At 37.7% G+C, this 21,545-nt stretch overlaps 1 protein-coding gene and 1 non-coding gene across 2 annotated transcripts in view; one reads left to right on the plus strand and one right to left on the minus strand.

Moving 5' to 3' along the window:
- Nucleotides 1-21,545, plus strand: part of GNAI1 (G protein subunit alpha i1) — a 100,194-nt gene that overhangs the window by 43,212 nt on the left and 35,437 nt on the right. The gene's annotated exons all lie outside the window — the stretch shown is intronic.
- On the minus strand, nucleotides 12,164-12,267 carry LOC122730202. The gene has a single exon (XR_006353412.1). It is a non-coding gene; the product is annotated as a U6 spliceosomal RNA (small nuclear RNA).

The following is a 21,545-nucleotide window of genomic DNA, read 5'->3' on the forward strand; positions in this document are numbered from 1 at the left end:
TGAGCCATATAAGCTTCTTGAGACAGGATAGTGATTTGGGTTGGACCTGCAATTTAGGAATATCAATTTGGCAGTTATATGGAAGTTGGATTGGGAAGAGAAGAGAGACTGGATGCAGAGAGACCAATTAGGCTATTTCATTAGCCTAGGTGAGAGGTGGTGGCTTGAGTAAGTGTAATTGTTTTATGAACGGAGAGAAGAGAATGAATACAAGACATACTGAGGAGATGGAATTAAGAAGATGTGCCAGTTTCTCTCCCCCTCCCCCATCCCCATAGTGTGTTTGTATGTATAAAATACATTTTTGAGTTGTATTTTTGAACATATTGAGTTTGAGATGTCTTAGTAATAGTCAGCTAGAGATGTTTATCCAGCAGGCAGTTGTATTGTGAGACTTGAGCTCAGGACTGGATGTGTAAGTTTAAATAAGTGACAGATTAATCCATGGGAGCCCGTGAATGAGAGGGAGGGAGGGAGGGAGGGGGGAGAAGGGGGAAGAGGGGGAGAGGGAGAGAGGGGGAGAGGGGAAGGGGGAGAGGGAGAGGGAGAGGGAGAGGGAGGAGGCCCAAGGGAGAGCATTAGGTTATATTGTTGGATGGGGACATGGATGAAGATGAATGAATCAGTGAAAATTGGTTATGAAGTGTTTGCCATGTTCTTTCCTTGAGTAGTTTGTATTTTAATAAGGCAATGGTGGCTAAGGAAAGTAGTTTTGTTCTATAATCACAGAAGTAGTAAGTTGATCCATAGGGAAATCAGTTGGCATGTACTTTTCCAGTATCAGTGGAACTTGTTCATTAAGTTACTATTCCCAGAGAAAGAGAGAGAACTGACAGGAAGCAGATGACAAGATGGCCTGGGTGGATTGTTAGATAGAATCTAAAGGCAAAACATGGTGAAGGGGCTGAGACTAGCTAAGAGATAATGGTGGACTAAATGTTCTAGTATGTCCTCAGTCAAACAAGGAAGATGTCAGGATATTCAAGTATTATGTTTTGCTCTTAACTTCAGATTTGTTTAAGTTTCTAACAGTTAATTTTTAATTTTTATGTCATTAGAATCTGTCAGAACCTATTAAGGTTTTTTTGTTTTGTTTTACTTGTACTTGTATTCCTAGTGCTTATTAGCACAGTGCCTAGTACATAGTAAGCACTTAATAATTATGAGTTGACTTCTTATTGACTACAAAGCATCCAGCACTGGATCAGTTATTGTAAATTAAGAAATTAGCTCAATAAATATTAAACTTTTTTCTTGGTTCTTTTTTCCTATTTTCATTGGAAATCTTTTCTTTTTTTGTCCCTGTGTGTTTTATATATTTTGAGCTCTCACTAAATGATTTTAAGTGAGTGTTAATGATGATGTCCTGGGTACTATTTTCTCAGTCACTTTGTAATTTTTCTCCCTTCATGATTGTCCTTATACATTTTTTTTCTCTACTTGAAATTTGCTTTCCTTCAGCTCCACCCATCTTATTTTACTCATACATGAAGCTTTCCCTTACCTACACTTGCTGGGGATAATCTTTATTTCATATGAACTCTCATTGCACTTTGTATCTAGAAATTTTTGTTCTTAAATCAGAAATGCATCTCAAAAATAGTATCTTCTAACTGTGGGGACCAGTTTTTAATTGGGGCGTGCTAGCTAAGTGGCTCGCCACAATATTGGGGCAAGGAAGGAAACCGGCAGCCTCCCTCAAAACAGAACAAGATTTATTTTAACAAGAATGAACTTAAAAAAAAAAAAAACCACAAACAGGATCAGTAGGATCAAGGGAAAGGAAATAAAAATGGGGAAAGGGAAATTATAATACCTGAAAAATACCACCACCCAGGAATCAGCTGAAAATACGCAGCAGAATGCCTGTTGCTTTCCAGCTTCCACCTAGAATGCCCAATTCTCCTCCCCCAAACCTAGAAACACCCCACACAGTCCCAGCCAATGGAATGGCTGCTCTGACAGTCACATGACTGCCCTCACTAGGCTTCCAACGATTATAATTTTGCCAGGCCCATGTAGGTGTTGGTGGGTGGTGATGACGTGAGGTGCCAGAGCCCTGGCAATGGCTATAACCAGTGGGTGGAGCACCGTGTGGTTTGCGGAGCCCCAGGCCAGTGCTCGCTGAGGCATAAAAATCTCAAATAACAATTAATTCTTTACATTTCCCCCTTTGTTTCGTCAAGAAACACGAGGTGTTTCCTTGATGAAACAATAAACAATAAATAATTTTTTAAAAATAACAGAATATCATAACCGATGCTAAAAAACAATATACTAATAATAATATAGGAAAGGGAAAATACATATTACAGATGATGTATATAGTAACAGAAGGAAAAACAAAAATGTCCATTTAAAGTACTTAAAATCTTGTCTTAGAAGGAGGGTTGAGATGTCATCAGGGTAACAGGACTCTGGTCTGGATTCTGGCTATCTCTGGATTCTGGTTGTCTCTGGAACTGCTGGATTGTCATTAATCTTAAGCATAGCATTGTCTAAAAATATTCAAATAAACAATGAAAGTTCTTCAAAATATACAAAAAAGTTTAAACTTGATATATATACAGCATATTGGAGTCCCCCCTTTGGAGGATATTCATATCTATACGCAATACAAAATTGAGACAATTATGACATTACTAGCACTTTTTACCACTATATGTCTGGATCGAGGCCAAATTTAGTTATGTGTCGATGATGACACCTGAAAATGTTATGGAAAGTTTACCATACCACATCTTGTGGTGCATAGACGACTAATAATTGTGCTAGGCCTCAGGTGGATCGATTCTCACCATGATACCAGATTGAGTGAAGAAGCCAAGTTAAGTTAAACTAGGTGCATGCATTATGGCTAACATGACACCAGAACATTTTTGGAGTGAGAGAGGAAGAAACTAGACTATATCTAGCAATTGTGCTCTACATAGCTGCTCTCATAAGCAAACTATGGATTTCCTGAATGTATTTGGCTATTCTCTCAGCCTCTATCAGGGTATCTTACATGTACCTGTCTCTCCTCCTGTTGTATATATATTCTCTCCAGGGCCTGCAACATGGAGTTGAACCATCTCCATTGAGCTCATTGTAAGAGCAATTAGTCTCTGAAATGGTAAGTTTCCATAAATCATAAATCTCGTATTAATTTCACCAAAGACAATTTGATGGTAAAAATGTGTGCTACACTGCATAACTTAGGATATACTTGAAATATATATATATATAATCCCAAACCATACCCAGAGTATACATAGTCACAATGACATACAAATGATAAATGAATGTAAATGGCTGATATTATTAAACATTATTACAGAATCTTCATTAAGCAAGTAAACCACATCATCTTGTCCATGAATTCTCTATCTAGTACAATGACAATAACAGATACTTGAAATGATAAACAATTTATCAAAAGGAAATAAAACATCAGTGAGACTCAATATTTTCATTAATTGCCTTATAAATCAAGCAATAAGGTCCAATAGCCCTTTCTAGAAGACAGAGCCATGTGCTCTTGGTGGAGAAGTTCTTCACCTGTAGGAGGAAAAGCTTGTTTAAGGTAAAAGCTTATAATGCTAGAATTTGGGGTACACCACATTTTTTAAACTGGTTCCCCAAGTCTCTGCATGCCAAAGTGGCAGGGGTTTCTGAATCATCATTGATACTTCTAATGCTGTCATAATGACTGTTATGGTAGAAAATATGGAGTTCTATAGCGTCGACTTTGTCTGTGCCACAAATTTGCCATAGAGGTTCATTCAACTGGTGAATGATTACATTCAGTTGGTTATGTTTGGCAAAGGCTACAATGGAATCGTTCCCAGCACAAGTACCAGCTTTTTTCAAATAAGCAACATATTCTTCAAAGGGAATATCTGTTTTTATAAAAGACCTAAAGTCTTCTTTATGACTGAGCATATAATTAGCAGTTTCTTGTCTGTGTTTAAGATGGTTTTTGGAATGACCTTCTAACTGGTCTCTGAGGGCTCTGAAAAGACAATTTCCATCTCCTGATACCTTATGGAGTTTGAGTCCCAGGGTTTGCAATTGAGTGATAATGCTTGCAAATTGGAACTGTCTATTACCCCTGTGCTCTGTTTGGTGTCTTTGCTCTTTAGCAGCTGGTTGAATTTTATCTGAAATTACTTTACCCACAAATGGTGCGGGCTTCACATGGGAACAATGAATCCAAGATTCTTTTTCTCCAATTTTAATAGCAGTAGGAGTTGTCAGTAATACCTGAAAAGATCCCTCCCAAGCAGGCTGGGTCCCACTGGTCCTCTGAAGATTCTTAATACATACATTGTCTCCAGGACTTAAATCATGCAAGGAAGAGTCTAAAGGACCAGCTTGTACAGCAACTCCTGCTTCATGGAGTTCACGTAGCCTAGTTTGTAGTTCCTGTATATAGGAAGCAATAGAAGTATCACCTCCCACCAGTGATGTATAGACTGGGGAAAAAGTTTTAGCTTGGATAGGAGGGTGACAAAAAAGCATCTCATAAGGAGATATGTGGAGTTCACCTCTTCGTCTACTGTGCAGATAGAATAATGCAAAGTGTAGAACATCAGGCCATTTTAAATAGGTTTCAGTACATAATTTGCCAATCATGCTCTTAAGCTCTTTATTCATACGTTCAACTTGGCCTGAGCTTTGAGGGTGGTAAGGAGTATGAAATCTAGGAGTTACTCCCAAGAAAGAATAAATCTGGGAGAGAGTTGAATCTGTAAAATGTGTGCCTCTATCAGAGTCAATGTATGCATGTGGCCCAAAACGAGGAACAATTTTTTTAAGGAAAGTTTTGACCACAAAGCCAGCAGTTGCTCATGGGGCAGGAAAAGCCTCCACCCATAGAGTGAGCTGGTCAACAATAACAAGGCAAAATTTATATTGTCCTGCTTTGGGCATAGAAATAAAGTCAATTTGTAGATGTTCAAAAGGTGTATATGCCAAAGGGCGCCCTCCATATGCTTTAGCACGGAAAGCATGTTGATTGTAAGACTGACATGTGGAGCAGCCCAAGGAGATTCGAGATGCTATGTTAGTTATACCTGGTGCTAACCAGGTCCTTCTAACTGAGTCCACAATGCCTTGTGTGCCAAAATGGCCTTTCTTGTGAATAGAGAGGCATACCTGGTGATAGAATTTCTGGGGGAGAAGTGGTTTTCCCTCTGAAGACATCCAGACACCATTGATCTGTTTATCCTTGAATCTCTTTTTCCACCTTTCTCCTTCAGAATCATCATAAGTTAGGTGGAGAGAAACATCCTTAGAAGGTGAGAGGTTAAACACATGTTCAGGGGCTTCTAAAGCAGCGAGCTTAGCTGCTGAATCAGCTCGTGCATTCCGTGTTGAAACAGGATCACTATTCCCTGTGTGGACAGGGCAATGTACAATTGCTAGAGCAGAGGGAAGTTTTAGGGCAGATAGGAGGTCCTTGATAAGGTCTCCATTAGCAATACCTTTGCCAGAGGATGTTGGAAAGCCCCTCTGTAGCCAAAGCATGCCTACAGCATGGCATATACTGAAGGCATATCTGGAGTCGGTGTAAATGGTAACACTCTCCCCTTTGGCTATGTTACAGGCTTGTGTAAGAGCCACAAGTTCAGCAGCTTGTGCACTAAAATGTGAAGACAAAGAAACTGCCCAGATAATATCATAATCAGAAACTATAGCAGCCCCAGTGAAACAGGTGCCATTTTTCATAAACGAAGAACCGTCCATATAGAGGACAATATCAGGGTTCCCTAAAGGTGTATCAAAAGGTCATCACGGGGTTTCTCAGCCATATCAACTAAAGAGGCACAGTCATGCAACAGCTCCCCCAAGAGTGATAAGTTAGGAAGCAGTGTTGCCAGGTTAAGGACTGTACAGCATTTTAAAAGTGATATTTTCATGACCTAGCAGGGTTACTTCATACTTAGCCATCCTTTGATCTGAAAGGGCTTGTGTTATATGGCTTAGTAAGAGGGCCTCTACTTCATGAGGACATTTTATTGTAAGAGGATTACCTAGGACCAAATCAGAGGCTTTTTCTACCAAAAGGGCTGTAGCCGCCCCTGCCCTGAGGCGGGGGGGGGCACCCCAGAGGCCACAGAAACTAGTTGGCTGGAATAATAAGATATTGGACACTGGACAGGTCCTTATGATTGAGTCAGGACCCCAGAAGCCACTCCCTTCTGTTCATGCACAAAAAGAGTAAAAGGCTTACTGTAATCTGGGAGTCCTAGTGCAGGAGCTGATAACAATGCCATTTCAATTCTGTTATAGCTGAGAGATGCTGGGAATCCAGCTGTAAAGGTTCCAGGACAGAATTTTTGGTTAGAGCTATAAGAGGCTTAGTAATTTCACCAAAAGAGGGTATCCATTGTATGCAATACCCAGCTGCTCCCAGAATGGCCCTTAACTGCTTCTTAGTAGAGGGAGCAGTGAGTTGTTGAATAGCCTGGACTCTCTTAGGAGAGACAGAGTGAGTTCCGGCAGCCAGAATGAAGCCCAAATATTCTACCTGAGGTAAACACCATTGCACCTTTGACTTAGAGACCTTGTGGCCTCTCTTGTATAGTTCTAATAATAAATGGTGGCTGTCTTCCTGACAGGTGACAGCATCAGGGGAAGCTAAAAGTAAATCATCTACATACTGCACTAAAGTGGAACCTTTAAAAGTAATAGAGGCCAGGTCCTGTTGTAAAATTTGAGAAAATAATGTAGGACTGTCCACAAATCCCTGTGGGAGTCTAGTCCAGGTCCATTGTGTATTTTCCCAGGTAAAGGCAAATAAATACTGGAAGTCCTCATGCACTGGTATAGAGAAAAAGGCAGAGCAGAGGTCTGCCACTGTGAAGCATGTAGCCTCACATGGAATTGAAGAAACTATGGTGGCAGGATTAGGAACTATAGCATGTCTAGGAATCACATAATTGGTAATAGCTCTAAGATCTTGTACAAAATGATAAACAGGTTTGCCATCTGGGCCAGGCTTGGGTTTTTTAACTGACAAAATGGGAGTATTACATGGAGAATGATGGCATGGGACAATAATACCCTGAATTTTCAGAGTCTCAATTATAGGGGTGATCCCTTCTTTAGCTTCTTTAGACAATGGATACTGCGGAATGGATGGAGGTGGTCCCCCTTTACCTTTAATAGTAACAGACATAGCAGTTTTAAGGAGCCCCACTTCAGTAGAGGATGAAGCCCATAAGGACTCAGGAATGTCAGAGGGGATTTTGGATGTATCCCGTACTGCTCCTTGAGCATCTGCAATCAAAATTGGTAATAAATGAACAGTATCCTCTGGCAACCGCAGAGAGACAGCCCCATCTGGAGCACAAGATATGGTTGCTCTAAGTTTACAAAGGAGATAACGACCTAATAAATTTACTGGGGCATCGGGCATAAGTAAAAATGAATGTTCTACAGTTAAAGGCCCCATAGATACCATGCAAGGGGTTAATTCTGCCACTCTTTGGGCCTTACTTGAGACTCCTACCACATTTAAAGATCCAATAGCATTGCATCTAGGGTCTGGTTTATGCACTGAGACTGATTTAGAGGCTCCTGTATCTAACAGACAATCATAATATGTGTCCCCAACTTTGAGGGTCACATGAGGTTCATTACTCTGGGGAGGTGAATGGATTGGTATAAGGGGGTTCAAAAATTCAGTATCTGGAAAAGTAAAGCTTTCTGTATTTATTTTCCATTCCTCCCCTGGACACCATCAGTCCGGTGTCTCCCTCTGAGGGATTCTGGAGTTACCCCAATTCTGATTCTGTCCTTCTGTACCTCCCTGATAGGGTCTACGATTATACTGATTCTGGTTGTAATAAGGTCTGTAATTATCTTGGTTGTTTCCTTTATGGTAAAAATTTCCATAATTATTTTGGTTTCTCCTGAAAAAATATTCCAGACCCTCAGTTACTGCCCACCTAAATTCTTGCTTTCTAATTCTACATTCTCTCAATGAGTGTCCTTGTTTTTCACAGTACTGACACACCTGAGGGGTTTTGTCCTGACCTTTAAATGCCCGACCTGAAAGTGCTGGTTCCAGAATGCTTTGCTTAGCCGTATTGTCTTCATTCACCTCAATGATATAGGTGGCAATTTCTTTAAGCCTTTCTATAGCCATATCTTTCCAGCCTGGACACTGTGTCATAAGAAATTTATGTATTTCTGATAACGATTGACATACAAATGTATTCTGTACAATATAGGAATCTTGATTCTAGTGGGTCCAGTCTTGTAAATTGCCTAGCAGCTTCACAAAGTCTATCATAAAATCTTTTAGGTTGTTCATTAGGCTCCTGAGCGAGTTTTAAAAACTTTTGCTAGTTGTCAGATTTCTTAGAACAGGATTCCATTCCTTTCAGTAGCGTTTCCCTAGCATTTTTTAATTCTTGGAATTGCTGAGGATCATTATAATCCCAGTTTGGCTCCTGGAGAGGCCACTCTGTTAACGCTTCCCCAGAGGCCACCAAGGAATTTCCTGCTGTGACAATATCTGCAATTTCACTTGGGGATAGTATAATTTCCATAAGACAAGTGACATCTGCCCAAGTGGGTTGATATGTATTAAATATAGACCTTTAACTGTGAAATTACTGACTTCGGATTCTGATCAAACCTAGGTATAAGTTTCTTCCATACACACAGATCCTTTGGACTGAATGGGCTATATATTTTACGTTGTGCTTCTCTGCGGGCTGTAACATTCTGTAGGGGGAGCAGTTTCTGTTGATCTGATTCTAAAGACTGGTCTAAATCTGTCCAATAGAGGGACCTGTACTGGTATCCCTGTGAACATGTGGTCTACTATGATCATATCCCTTCCTCTCTTTACAGCTTTTTGGGAAAAAATGCCACATTGCAATAATGACAATAACGAGAATAAAATTTATAGCCATTTGAGTTATAATGATAGTGGTATAGTAAAGTTCTAATTTAGTTGTAATGGTTCCAGTCAAATTGTATATATGCTCCGTGGGAAAGATAAACTCTCCCATACCATCGTTCCAAAGAAATTTTTCTGTGTTCGTGAGGAGGAAACCAGCAATGCCATGAATAAGTATTGAGCAGGCCAACAGTTTAAATCAGGACAATATACTATCCCAAAATATGCCAATTAGAATATACAAAGGGGGAGCCAAATATTCAATCATGGTGCAGTTCAAAATGAACAGACTTTTCTCTGACCAGCAAGATAAACGCTAAGGTTTGGTTTTTTTTAAGAGCAAGGGAGATTGCCTAAGGGGGCAGTGGGGGAGGGGCAAGAAGGTCCCACAGGTTAGTTGGCTCATGGCCAAATAAGGGGGGTGGAGGGTAAAGAAATTCACTAGGTTAATCAACTCCTGGTTGACTCGCCAAAAACTGTGGGGACCAATGTTTAATTGGGGAGTGCTAGCAAAGTGGCTCGCCACAATATTGGGGTAAGGAAGGAAACCAGCAGCCTCCCTCAAAACAGAACAAGATTTATTTTAACAAGAATGAACTTAAAAAAAAAAAAAACCACAAACAGGATCAGTAGGATCAAGGGAAAGGAAATAAAAATGGGGAAAGGGAAATTATAATACCTGAAAAAATACCACCGCCCAGGAATCAGCTGAAAATACGCAGCAGAACGCCTGTCACTTTCCAGCTTCCACCTAGAATGCCCAATTCTCCTCCCCCAAACCTAGAAACACCCCACACAGTCCCAGCCAATGGGATGGCTGCTCTAACAGTCACATGACTGCCCTCACTAGGCTTCCAATCATTATAATTTTGCCAGGCCCATGTAGGTGTTGGTGAGCGGTGATGATGTGAGGTGCCAGAGCCCTGGCAATGGCTACAACCAGTGGGTGGAGCACCGTGTGGTTTGCGAAGCCCCAGGCCAGTGCTCACTGAGGCATAAAAACCTCAAATAACAATTCTTTACACAACTTGTATCTGAATAGCATCTTTCCAACATTTCTGACAAGTGGTAACCTACCTCTTCCTAAAGACCTCCAGTGATGAGATCATGCAGATTTTTGTTTTGAGTAGCTTATTCCACGTTTGAACAGTTCTTAACTTTAAGGAAGTCTTTCCTAATATTAAGTCACTTGTTCAATCTTTTTGCAAATGACATCCACTGATCTTAGTTCTGCTCTCTAGGTCCAAGAAAAACGCGTCTAAGCCTTCCTTCACATGACTGCTCTTCAAATACTTCATGGCTCCATTCCATTTTGTTGCTCAACCCAAATATTCTTTTTCAAGGCTAAGCCTTCCTACTTCCTTAAGTCACTCCTTACATAGTAGAGCTAGGTGTTTTGACCACACTAGTTGCTCTCTGAATCCATCTCCTTTGTCAGTTTCACTTTCAGATATTTACCTCCTAAAAGGTTCTCTATAACTTCCTTTAGTAAGAGTCATTAAGGTAAGGCATAATAAGACCCATGATTCTTTGATCTTTGTAGCTATCATCCACAGTTTCTTGTCCATGGTAGATAATAAGTATTTGTTCAATGAAGGGAAGTTGGCATTTATTTTTTGATAGCTAATTTCCTAATTTTAGTAATTTTTTTTCTAGAAAAAGTCCACATTCTAGCAATTGTAACCTAATGATGCCTTTTCAGTAAAATCCATATTTACTTAAGAGATCTAACATTCCACTTTGGGGGAGGGGAGATGTACAGTCTTTAGTTTGTACCATTAATGCTATAAGCTAATGGGACAGTAAGTGATTTAGAAACCACTTACTTCCATGGCTGCATTCCAACTGGTCAGTGCACTGTTTTTATTCAAAATGACATTCAGTATTGAAAATACTAGCAGTTCTTTTATAACAGGATATATGTGCCCCTCCAAAATTCTTCACTATGCAAAATCTAGCAATAAAAACCACAGTGCTTATGGGGAAAATAGAGTTAGGGGTACAGTGCTCAAAAACTTCATTAATATCACACAAAATGATAGGAACCTAATAAGAAATGGTAGCACAGATTTATACATGAAAAATGGTTAATGAATACATAAATACTATAATAAATAGTGGCTAGACATGTAGCCTTAGGCTGATACACAACTTAAATTCCAAGAGATACACAAGCAAGTTGGAAATACCAAGAGGACCCCTACTGAAAGGCATAGAGTGTGGATGTGGGTGGAAATGGAGTAGGAGTAGTGAGGACCAGCCCCTCTCTGCTTACAGCTACTACTGCACCAGAACATATACAATAAATATGGCACTTTACTTCATGAAAGACCTGAAATTTTCTTGTGGAAGTGAGCATGGGAAGGGTTGTAGCTTGCAAGCTATTGAGAAGTACTTCTCTTTTCTGAATTCTTCCTCTTTTTTGACAAAGAAATCACACAGAAGCAAATTTGGGCTATGCTCAGAGTATTCATTAGTGTATCAGTTGTATTGAAAAAAATCTGAATTTTTGAAATCCATTTTAACATAACTAACTATAATACTTCAGCTATGGTCTTTATCATTACACTTTCATAATACTCCTTTAATTTGGATGTTGTATTCATTGAAGCAACATTTTTACCCGCCATGTGTCTTTCCATTGTCCCTAGACTCAACTTATTTCTTCTGAGGATGGTATCCCATGATTCATAGATATGTATCATAAAAAGAATATTGGTAGGGGCAGCTAGGTGGTGCAGTGGATAGAGCACCGGCCCTGGAATCAGGAGTACCTGAGTTCAAATCCAGCCTTAGACACTTGACACTAGCTGTGTGACCCTGGGCAAGTCACTTAACCCCAAATGCCTCACTAAAAAAAAAAAAAAAGAATATTGGTGTTAAAAATGTAAGTCTTTACTGCAGGAAGAAGGTGGAGTCATTTGTCAACACAAAACAGTTTCTGAAATGTAATTCAACCTTCTCTCCTATTCAATTCTGTTCCCAGTTCATTGTCCATGCAGTGTCAACCCACAAATTGTGCTGATGAATCAATTCTATAAATCCTCCATTTAACTATTATAGACTGGACAACAGCCATTCTTAATTGTGTTATTTTCTTCTGTAGACAGGTTGATCTCTTAAATGAATATCATTTATTAAGCTCTCACGTTCTGGAGCTGGTTTTCATCAGCACAATATCATCTGTAAACAACATGCAATGACAAACACCTTTGGTTAGCACGTTTATTTTTTTTCTTCACTCAGTATTAATAATCAGAAGTTCATTATAGTTGACTTCTCACGAATTTCTGTATCATCCTTGCACAGGGGCCATGCTAATCTCTGTATTGTTCCAATTTTACTATATGTGCTGCCAAAGGGAATACTATAGTTGAATTTTGATACTGTGTCACACTCTTGACTCAAAATAAAACTTATAACATAAACTTCACCCCACATTTTTGCACAAATGTTAAAAGTGAAGTGTTAAATCATATTATTTTTGTCTTGTACTAAAATTAATATTTTATATATAAATATAGAATTTGTGTAGCTTTGTTAAGTTATCTTATTTCAGCTTTTAGCTGTAACTTTGTTTTTTTTTTTACTCTTGCTTTCTTATCCAACATTAGCTTACTTCTCCCCAATTTGTTCCATCTACATATTTGATCATCATGTCTTCTTCATATTCATCCAAAATTTGAACAAAACAGGACATACATCTAACACACCTGACTGGAGAACTCCCTTCTAATTAATATTCCCAATTAGTTGTGGATAAATTATGTACCAGACATGGATTCAGGAGGACCTGAGTTCAAATCCAGCCTCAGACACTTGACACTTACTAGCTGTGTGACCCTAGGTAAGTCACTTAACCCTCATTGCCCTTCAAAACAAAACAAAACAAAACAACAACAACAACAACAACAACAAAAAACACAAACAAAAAAAAACACACTATTCCCCATTAATTAACCTTCCTTGTGTTCAGGAAAATCACTTGACTATGCTCTCATCAAACCCACATTTCTCTATCTTGTCCACAAGGATACCATAAGAAATTTTGTGAAGTCCTTTGCTGTAATCATGGATATGTCATCTGTATAATTTTTCTTTAATTTGCCAGAGCATTTAGCCTTTTTAAAAAAGGAAACTTTTAAATTTCACTTCTATCACCATAGTTTTTCAAAGAAACTGCAGTGTAAAGAAGCAAAACATAATAATTTGGTTTGTGAATCAAAATTAGCGTGTAGAAAAATGAGGTAAACTTTGAAATTTATTTAGTACTGGATGGACTTTAAAAATATTGTTTAGTACTGGAACTTCTGCTTAAGAGGATAGGAAGAGGTCCTTAAGCCCTATTCCTCCTTGTTTTCTGTAGCAAATATATAAAATAAGTGTTTTTAATTTTTTTGAAAAAAATTTAGAGGTATAGTCTGAGATGATTCCAGCAAACAGAGCTGAGGATTGACTGTCCTGTGAATCTTTACATCCTTGTTATGATGGCCAGCTGTTCTTCACAGCCCACAAAGACCAAACAAGAGGAAATGAATTTAAGCTGTACCCTGAAGAATTTAGACTGATATAAATAGGAATTTCCTGACTATAAAGGTTATTAAACTCTAAAATGACTTTCTAAAGGAAGTTGTGATATCTTCCCAACCCCCAGGAAGTCTTTAAAAATAGGAAAATTGCAGCAGGTCAGAGATGAGTTAGGTTGATTAGACCACTTTGAAGTAACATATATATATATATGCCTGTTAAAGGTCCTTTCCACTTCATGATTATTCTGTTTTCTGATTTTCCTGATTCAGTTTCTTTTTTCCAAGCCTCATCCTGTATCAGGGTTCCCTTTACTCTATTTACTGTTGGTGCTTTTCTTTCTTTAAAGAGTTATCAAGATTCCATTAGGTAGACTTCTGGGGGTAGAGTTAAGATGGCAGAATAGAGAAAGCACTCATCTGTGATTTCCCAGCATTCCCCTTCAAACAACTCTAATGCCTCAAATGGAATCCTAGATTAGTGGAGCTAAGAAAAGGTCAGAATGTAAAGTTCTTCTAGCACAAAACAATTTTGGAGGCTAGAAAGAGAGGTATGTGACATGGGGCTAATGTAAAGAATTAATTGTTATTTGAGGTTTTTATGCCTGGTCGAGCACTGGCCTGGGGCTCCACAAACTGCACGGTGCTCCACCCACTGGTTGTAGCCATTGCCAGAGCTCTGGCACCTCACATCATCACCACTCACCAACACCTACATGGGCCTAGCAAAATTATAATCATTGGAAGCCTAGTGAGGGCAGTCATGTGACTGTTAGAGCAGCCATCCCATTGGCTGGGACTGTGTGGGGTGTTTCTAGGTTTGGGGGAGGAGAATTGGGCATTCTAGGTGGAAGCTGGAAAGTGACAGGCATTCTGCTGCGTATTTTCAGCTGATTCCTGGGCGGTGGTATTTTTTCAGGTATTATAATTTCCCTTTCCCCATTTTTATTTCCTTTCCCTTGATCCTATTGATCTGTTTGTGTGTTTTGGTTTTTTTTAAGTTCATTCTTGTTAAAATAAATCTTGTTCTGTTTTGAGGGAGGCTGCCGGTCTCCTTCCTTGCCCCAATATTGTGGAGAGCTGCTTATCTAGCACTACCCAATTAAAAATTGGTTCCCACACTGACCAAAAGCCCATGTAGATGAAATACCAGTGGTGGAATTAAGTGCTGGTGACAGTAGCAGCAGCAGTGTCCGGAGATCTCAAGCCAGAGACAGTAAGAGGACCTGGAAAGTAGTCAGAAAGATTACAGGGCACCCATGTGTTAGTACTGTATGCAGGACCAGATGCTATTTCGCAATTTATTTGCCTATCCCCCCCTTCTGGGTCTTAGTTCCAGGGCAAAGAAGAACACTTTTCATTGAAAACCTGAAGTTCCATATTGATTTTTGTATCAAAGTATTGGGAACACTGAAGAACAGCATTAATTCCAGTCCCAAGGGAGTAGGGACCCTGAGGAGTAGTATCAGTTGCAATCCCAAGGTAACAGGGGATCTTCCCAGATAAGAAACAGAATGCAAAGAGAGTAGTACTCACACCTCTTCCTTGATTCCACATTGGAAGCACCAAAAGCTCCCAAACCCCCAGAAATAACTTTGAAAACATCAATGAGAAAAAGCTTGAAGCTTGAGACATTGACCAGCTGCTCCCCACACACACACACACACACACACATACAAATATACTAGGAACAAATCACAGTGTTAAAACAAATTTCCAAATCAAGGAATAGGGTAGAAAATTAGCAAAGAACAAAAATAGAACCTTCCTATAAAAAGTTGCTGTGGTAGTAAAGAAGAGCAAGACAAAACCAGAAGACAATGAAGTAAAAAAACTACAAGCAAAGCCCGAACAAAAAAACTGTGAATTGGACACAAGGACAAGAATTTCTGAAAGAGTTTTTTGAAAAGAAAAAAAAAAGATTGTTAAAAATCAAATAAGAGTGGGGGGGAGAAATAAGATAAAAATGAGAGTGAAGGAAGAAAATTATGAAAAGACAACAACTCAGTAAAAGAGGCACACACAAAAATAGTGAAGAAAATAGGACCTTTAAAGGGGTGAAAAGGGATGTTCCAAGTGGAAAAGGAGGTACAACAACTCACTGCAGAAAATATTTCTGTAAACATTAGAATTGGGTGACTGGAGGGGCGGCTAGGTGGCGCAGTGGATAGAGCACCAGCCCTGAAGTCAGGAGTACCTGAGTTCAAATCCGGCCTCAGACACTTAACACTTACTAGCCGTGTGACCCTGGGCAAGTCACTTAACCCCAATTGCCTCACTAAAAAAAAAAAAAAAAAGAATTGGGTTACTGGAAATAAATGACAACAAAAGTCAAAAGAATGGGATATATAAAAATAATTGTGAAATATCTCATTGGAAAGGTAGAGCAAAGAGAGATAATTTAAGAATTTCTGGACTACCTGAAAAACATGATTTAAAAAAAAAAGCTTGGACCCCATCTTTCAAGGAATTAGCAAGGGAAAGCTTCCAAGAAAAATATGAACTGGTCTCAGGCTGTAGAAGAGCTAAGACAGGACTTTGAAGATAATGTAAGAGAGTCAGATGAAAAAATTAGAATGATGCAGGAAAGTCATAAACAAAAAAAAAAACATTAGAAAGCATAGAAATAAATGGAGCCTTTCTTAAAATAAGTAGTATCCATCTAAATGCAAGAGCAAGCATTATATGTAATGGGAATATACTTGTAGCCTTTCCAATAAGATCAGGGGTGAAGTAATGATGCCCATTATCCCCACTATTATTCAATAGAGTTAATCATGCTAGCTATATCTATAAAACAAGAAAAATAAAATTAAGGAATAAAAATAGGCAATGAAGAAACAAAAATGATATGATGGTATATTTAGACAATCGGAGAAAATCAACTAAAAAAACTATAGTCATAATTTAACAACTTTAGCAAAGTTACGGGATACAAAATAAACCCACATAAATCATCAGCATTTCCTTATACTAACAACAAAACCCAACAGCAAGAAATAGAGAAATTCTGTTTAAATGAACTGCAAAGAATATAAAATGTTTGGGAATCTACCTGCCAAGACAAACTATGGGACTATATGAACACATTTATGAGACATGTTTCACACAAATACAGATCTAAAGAATTAGAGAAATATTAACTGTTCATGGGTAGACTGATTCAATATAATTAAAAGAACAGTTCTACCCAATTTAATTTACTTACTCAGTGCCATAGCAATCACTACCAAAGAATTATTTTATAAAGATAGAAAAAATAACACTTCGTCTAGAAGAAAAAAGGTCACATTAATCAAAGGGGGAGAATGTGAAGGAAGATGACCTAGCATCTCCAGATTTTAAACTGCTACAAAGTAGTAATAATCAAAACAATCTGCCTAAGAAATAGAGTGATGGATCAGTGCAATAGATTAGGTATACAATACACAGTAGTAAATGAAAATAGTAATATATTTTGAATAAATCCAAGGATCCAAACTTTTGGGGTAAGAACTCAACTTTTAATAAAAATTTCTGGGAAAACTGCAAAGCATTTTGGAGGAAATGAGCTATAGACCAGCATCTCACATTGTGTACCAAGTTAAGTTGAAAGTGAAGAAATGATTTAGACATAAGTGGTTATACAAGTAAATTAGAGGAACATGGTAAAATGTACCTTTTTAGATCTATGGATAAGGGAAGAGTTTATGACCAAATAAGACTTTGAAAGGATTAAAGGAAGCAAAATGGGTAATTTTGATTATGTGCTAATACATCTTGAATTAGAAGGAAAACATGAAATGGGATTTGCTCCAAGTTCCTCTGATAAAGGCCTAATTTCTCAAATATATAGGGAACAGAGCCAACTTTATAAAAATAAGAGCCATTCCCCAGTTGAACAGTGATCAAAGAATATGAACTGGCAGTTTTTAGCAGAAGAAATCAAAGCTATCAATAGTCAAAAGACAACAAAAAATACTCAAATCAGTACTAATTGGAGAAATGCAAATTAAAACAACTCTGAGATATCACCTCACATCTATCAGATTGGCTAATCTTACAGAAAAAGGAAAACATGTTGAAGGAAGTGTGGAAAAATTGCGATACTAATGCACTCTTGATGGATTTGTGAACTAGTGAAATAATTCTGGAGAACAGTTTGGAACTACACCCAAACAGCTATCAAACTAAGCATAGCCTCTAATACAGCAATACCACTACTAGGTCTGTATGCCAAGAAATCAAACTGTGATATAGAAATGTGATGGAATGTTGTTGTACTATAAGAAATGATGAGTAGAATGATTTCCGAAAAATCCAGGAAGGTTTATATGAATTCATGCAAAGTGAACTGAGCAGCAGAACATTGTACAAGGCAAAAACAGTATTGTAAGGATGATCAACTGTGAAAGACTTAGCTACTCAAGACAAGATGATTGTCTTGATCCAAGACATTTCCAAAAGACCCATGATGAAAAATGTTGGCTACTTCCAGAGAGAGAGCTGGTGAACTCTGAATTCAGATTAAAGCATGCTTTTAAAGCTTTCTTTCTTTCTTTTCTTTTCCATTTGCTAAATTTCCCTATAACAAACATGGCTTCAAAATTAATTTGTTGACTTTAGTGCTTCCATAATAGGTGATCAAAAAACTATTGGTTGTTCTTAGTTGTGTTTTTCCTACTGATAAGCCTTTTCAAAGTAAAGGATTATTCCTTATGTTTCACCTCCTTCACATTCTCTTGCCTCCTTTGTTTATTCTAAATTTTAAGTAGAGTTGCTTTCACTCTATCAAGACTACCTGACATTGATGTTACAATATGTTCTCAAAACACTTTACATTTCACTGGGCAGCCATAGTAACATATGAAGGGTCCTTGCCAGATTTTTTAAATGGGAATTTCAAATCCTGTCTCATAAAATTTCCAAAATAGTCATAAAGACTGTTTATATCAACTGTTTGTACTTTTACTTTCATGTTTGCTAAACCTGTTAGGACACTGGTGGAAACTAACATAGTAATGCATTACTATCGTTGCTTATAACTATATAAAGAAATTAGGGTACTATTCTCACAAAGTTATATGCTTTAGAGTGTAGATTTAGATTTGGAAAGACCCTTCCCATTCTCTCTGCCTCTTATCCTTTTAAATAATGTGTCTATTTGTTTAATATAATGTTAAGTTACTAATTAACAGTTTAAAGAATGAAAAAATTAAAAATTCCTGATTTAATTTTGCTGATATATATATTTATATAACATAACAAATTATTAATCATGTTTAATTTTGTTTTGTCTCCTTAATTTGGTTTGCTTATGACTGTTTTCCCAAGTTTTGTTTATCTTCATCTACTATGCTTGTTTTGCTATCTTAAAAATTAATAAAAAATAAATAATTTAGCTTTCATTATATAGCTTCCTTAAACTTTTATCTCTGTTATCGGCAGTGAAATTGTTGTGTTGGTCCACATCTCTGGTCCTTGCTGCTGAGAGCCTAAGGCTGATGAATTGCCAGAATTCAGGAGTTCTGAGCTAAGTAGGGCTAAAAGCCATTAGTTGTCTGTGTATTAAGTGAAGTACTAATATGAGGAGCTTTTGGGAACAGAGGACTCCCAGGCCACCAGTACATCATAAGGAGCATAACATGTATTCTAAAAACACAGCAGATCAAAGCCTTATGGCTGATCACTATTGGAATTAACCAGAGTATTTGCTATACTTCTAGCCTGAGGGAGAGAGGGTGACTCAGTTTTCACTCTTCCACTGATTACACTGATTACAATGATTCCACTGATACATTGGCATCTTGGTTTTTGAAGTTTATGTGATATATATTCAAGCAGTCCTCAATTACATGTTAACATGGTTGTTATGGGGAAATATATTCACAAAGGAAATATTCCAATCAGCCCCTCCCGGTAATTCTTATCAGTAATAAATGTGAATTCTATAAATTTCAATTAAATGTAATAGAGACTATATATATGAACATATAGATATAGATATAGTTTGCAGTTATTTTAAATAGGATTTCTCTATCTATCTCTTGCTGTTGGGTTTTGTTGTTAGTATAAGGAAATGCTGATTATATGGGTTTATTTTATATCCTATTTCTGTGATGTCTTCTTTGACCCATTTTTTCTTTAGGTTTTGATTATTTAGTTTCCAATTCATTTTAATCTATGCTATTTTTTTTCATTATTGTCTGAAGAAGGTGCATTTACTATTTCTGCTATTCTGCATTTGATTGTGCTTTTAAAAAATTCATTATCATGTTTATTTAAAGTTTTGAGTTTCAAATGCTATCCCTTCTGCTTCCTCTCCATCCCCTCCTCCCTCCTTCCTCCCTGAGGTCAACAATCAAATATACGATATACATGTACAATTTTGTAAAACATTTCCATATTAGTCATTTTGTGAATATGAATAAAAGAAAAAAATGAAAGTGAAAAACAACAAGCTTCAAACAGTCAATATCAGTTCTTTCTCTGGAGACAGAGAGTATGCTTCATCGTTAGTACTTTAGGATTGTCTTGGATCATTGCATGGCTGAGAATAGCTAAACAGTTCACAGTTCATCAAACAATATTGCTGTTACTGTGTACAGTGTTCTGGTAGGGTGTAACTAGGTGGCTCAGTGGATTCAGGAGGACTGGCCCTGGAGTCACGAGGACCTGAGTACAAATATGACCTTAGACACTTGACACTTACTAGCTGTGTGACCCTGAGCAAGTCACTTAACCCTCATTGCCCTAAAAACAAACAAAAAAATGTTCTCCTGGTTTTATTCACTTCACTATACATCCGTTCATGTAAGTCTTTCTAGGTTTTTCTGAAATCATACTGCTTGTCTTCTCTTATAGTACAATAATATTCCATTACAATCATATACCATAGCTTGTCCAGGCATTCCCCAATTGATAGGCATCCCCTTGATTTCCAATTCTTAGCTACCACAAAAAGACCTTTGGACAAATAGGTCCTTTTCACTAATCCAAACATTCTAGAGAACAATTTGAAACTATGCCCAAAGGGCTATGGTACTGTGCATACCCTTTGACGCAGTAATATCACTACTAGGTCTGTATCCCAAAGAGATCATAGAAAAGGGAAAAGTAACCACATGTACAAAAATATTTACTGCAGCTTTTTTTGTGGTGGCAAAGAATTGGAAAATTTGGGGATGCCCATCATTTGGGGAATGGCTGAATAAGTTGTGGTATATGAATATAATGGAATACTATCATGCTATAAGACATGATGATCAGGTGGATTTCAGAAAATCCTGCAAAGGCTTACATGAACTGATGCTGAGTGAAGTGAGCAGAACCCGGGGAACATTGTATCCAGTAACAGCAACATTGTACACATTTGTTTCTTGGAAAAACATCTTTAACTTATCTGCCTGGTCTTGACGAAAAGATGTGAAATAATTAAGGACCAATATTATTGTAAGTAAACTTTTAAAAAATTATTTAAGCTTTAGGAACACATTAGCTTCATATTATTGTACCAATAGTCAAACATACTAATGGAAGTTTTTGTCACATACCAGTGTTATTTCGTTTATTCTCAACAACTTAGATTCTTAGATTTTTCTAAAACACTGATAAGTGATTTGCCAGTGTCACAAAACCAGTATGTATGATAGGTGGTCTTTAAACCCATTTCTTCCTGTTTCTTAGGCCAACTCTAATCCAGTATGTCACACTGAAAATAAAAATTGAAGATGACATGGAATTTTGGGGGAAGACAGTGAAAGGAAGTGATTTTAAGTATTACTAAGTAACTGGACTTAAGAACATGATCTTAAAACAAAGAAGAACAGAAACAATGTATCTGTCTCATTTCTTTGCAGTCTCCTTAAAAATGAATAAGAACAGGGGCAGCTAGGTGGCGCAGTGCATAAAGAGCCGGCCTTGGATTCAGGAGGACCGGAGTTCAAATCCTACCTCAGATACTTGAAACTTACTAGCTGTGTGACCCTGGGCAAGTCACTTAACACCAATTGCCTCACCAAAAAAAGATGAATAGACACTGGAAAAGAATGAAATTTGAAGTCTGCAACTTAGTTTTCTTTTATTGAGGTTGAACTGAGTTGTCTTCCCTTTCCTCTGGCAAAACTGTAAGAAAAGATCTT

Source organism: Dromiciops gliroides, chromosome 5, assembly GCF_019393635.1.
Source record: "Dromiciops gliroides isolate mDroGli1 chromosome 5, mDroGli1.pri, whole genome shotgun sequence".
In the NCBI taxonomy this organism is placed as follows: Eukaryota; Metazoa; Chordata; class Mammalia; order Microbiotheria; family Microbiotheriidae; genus Dromiciops; species Dromiciops gliroides.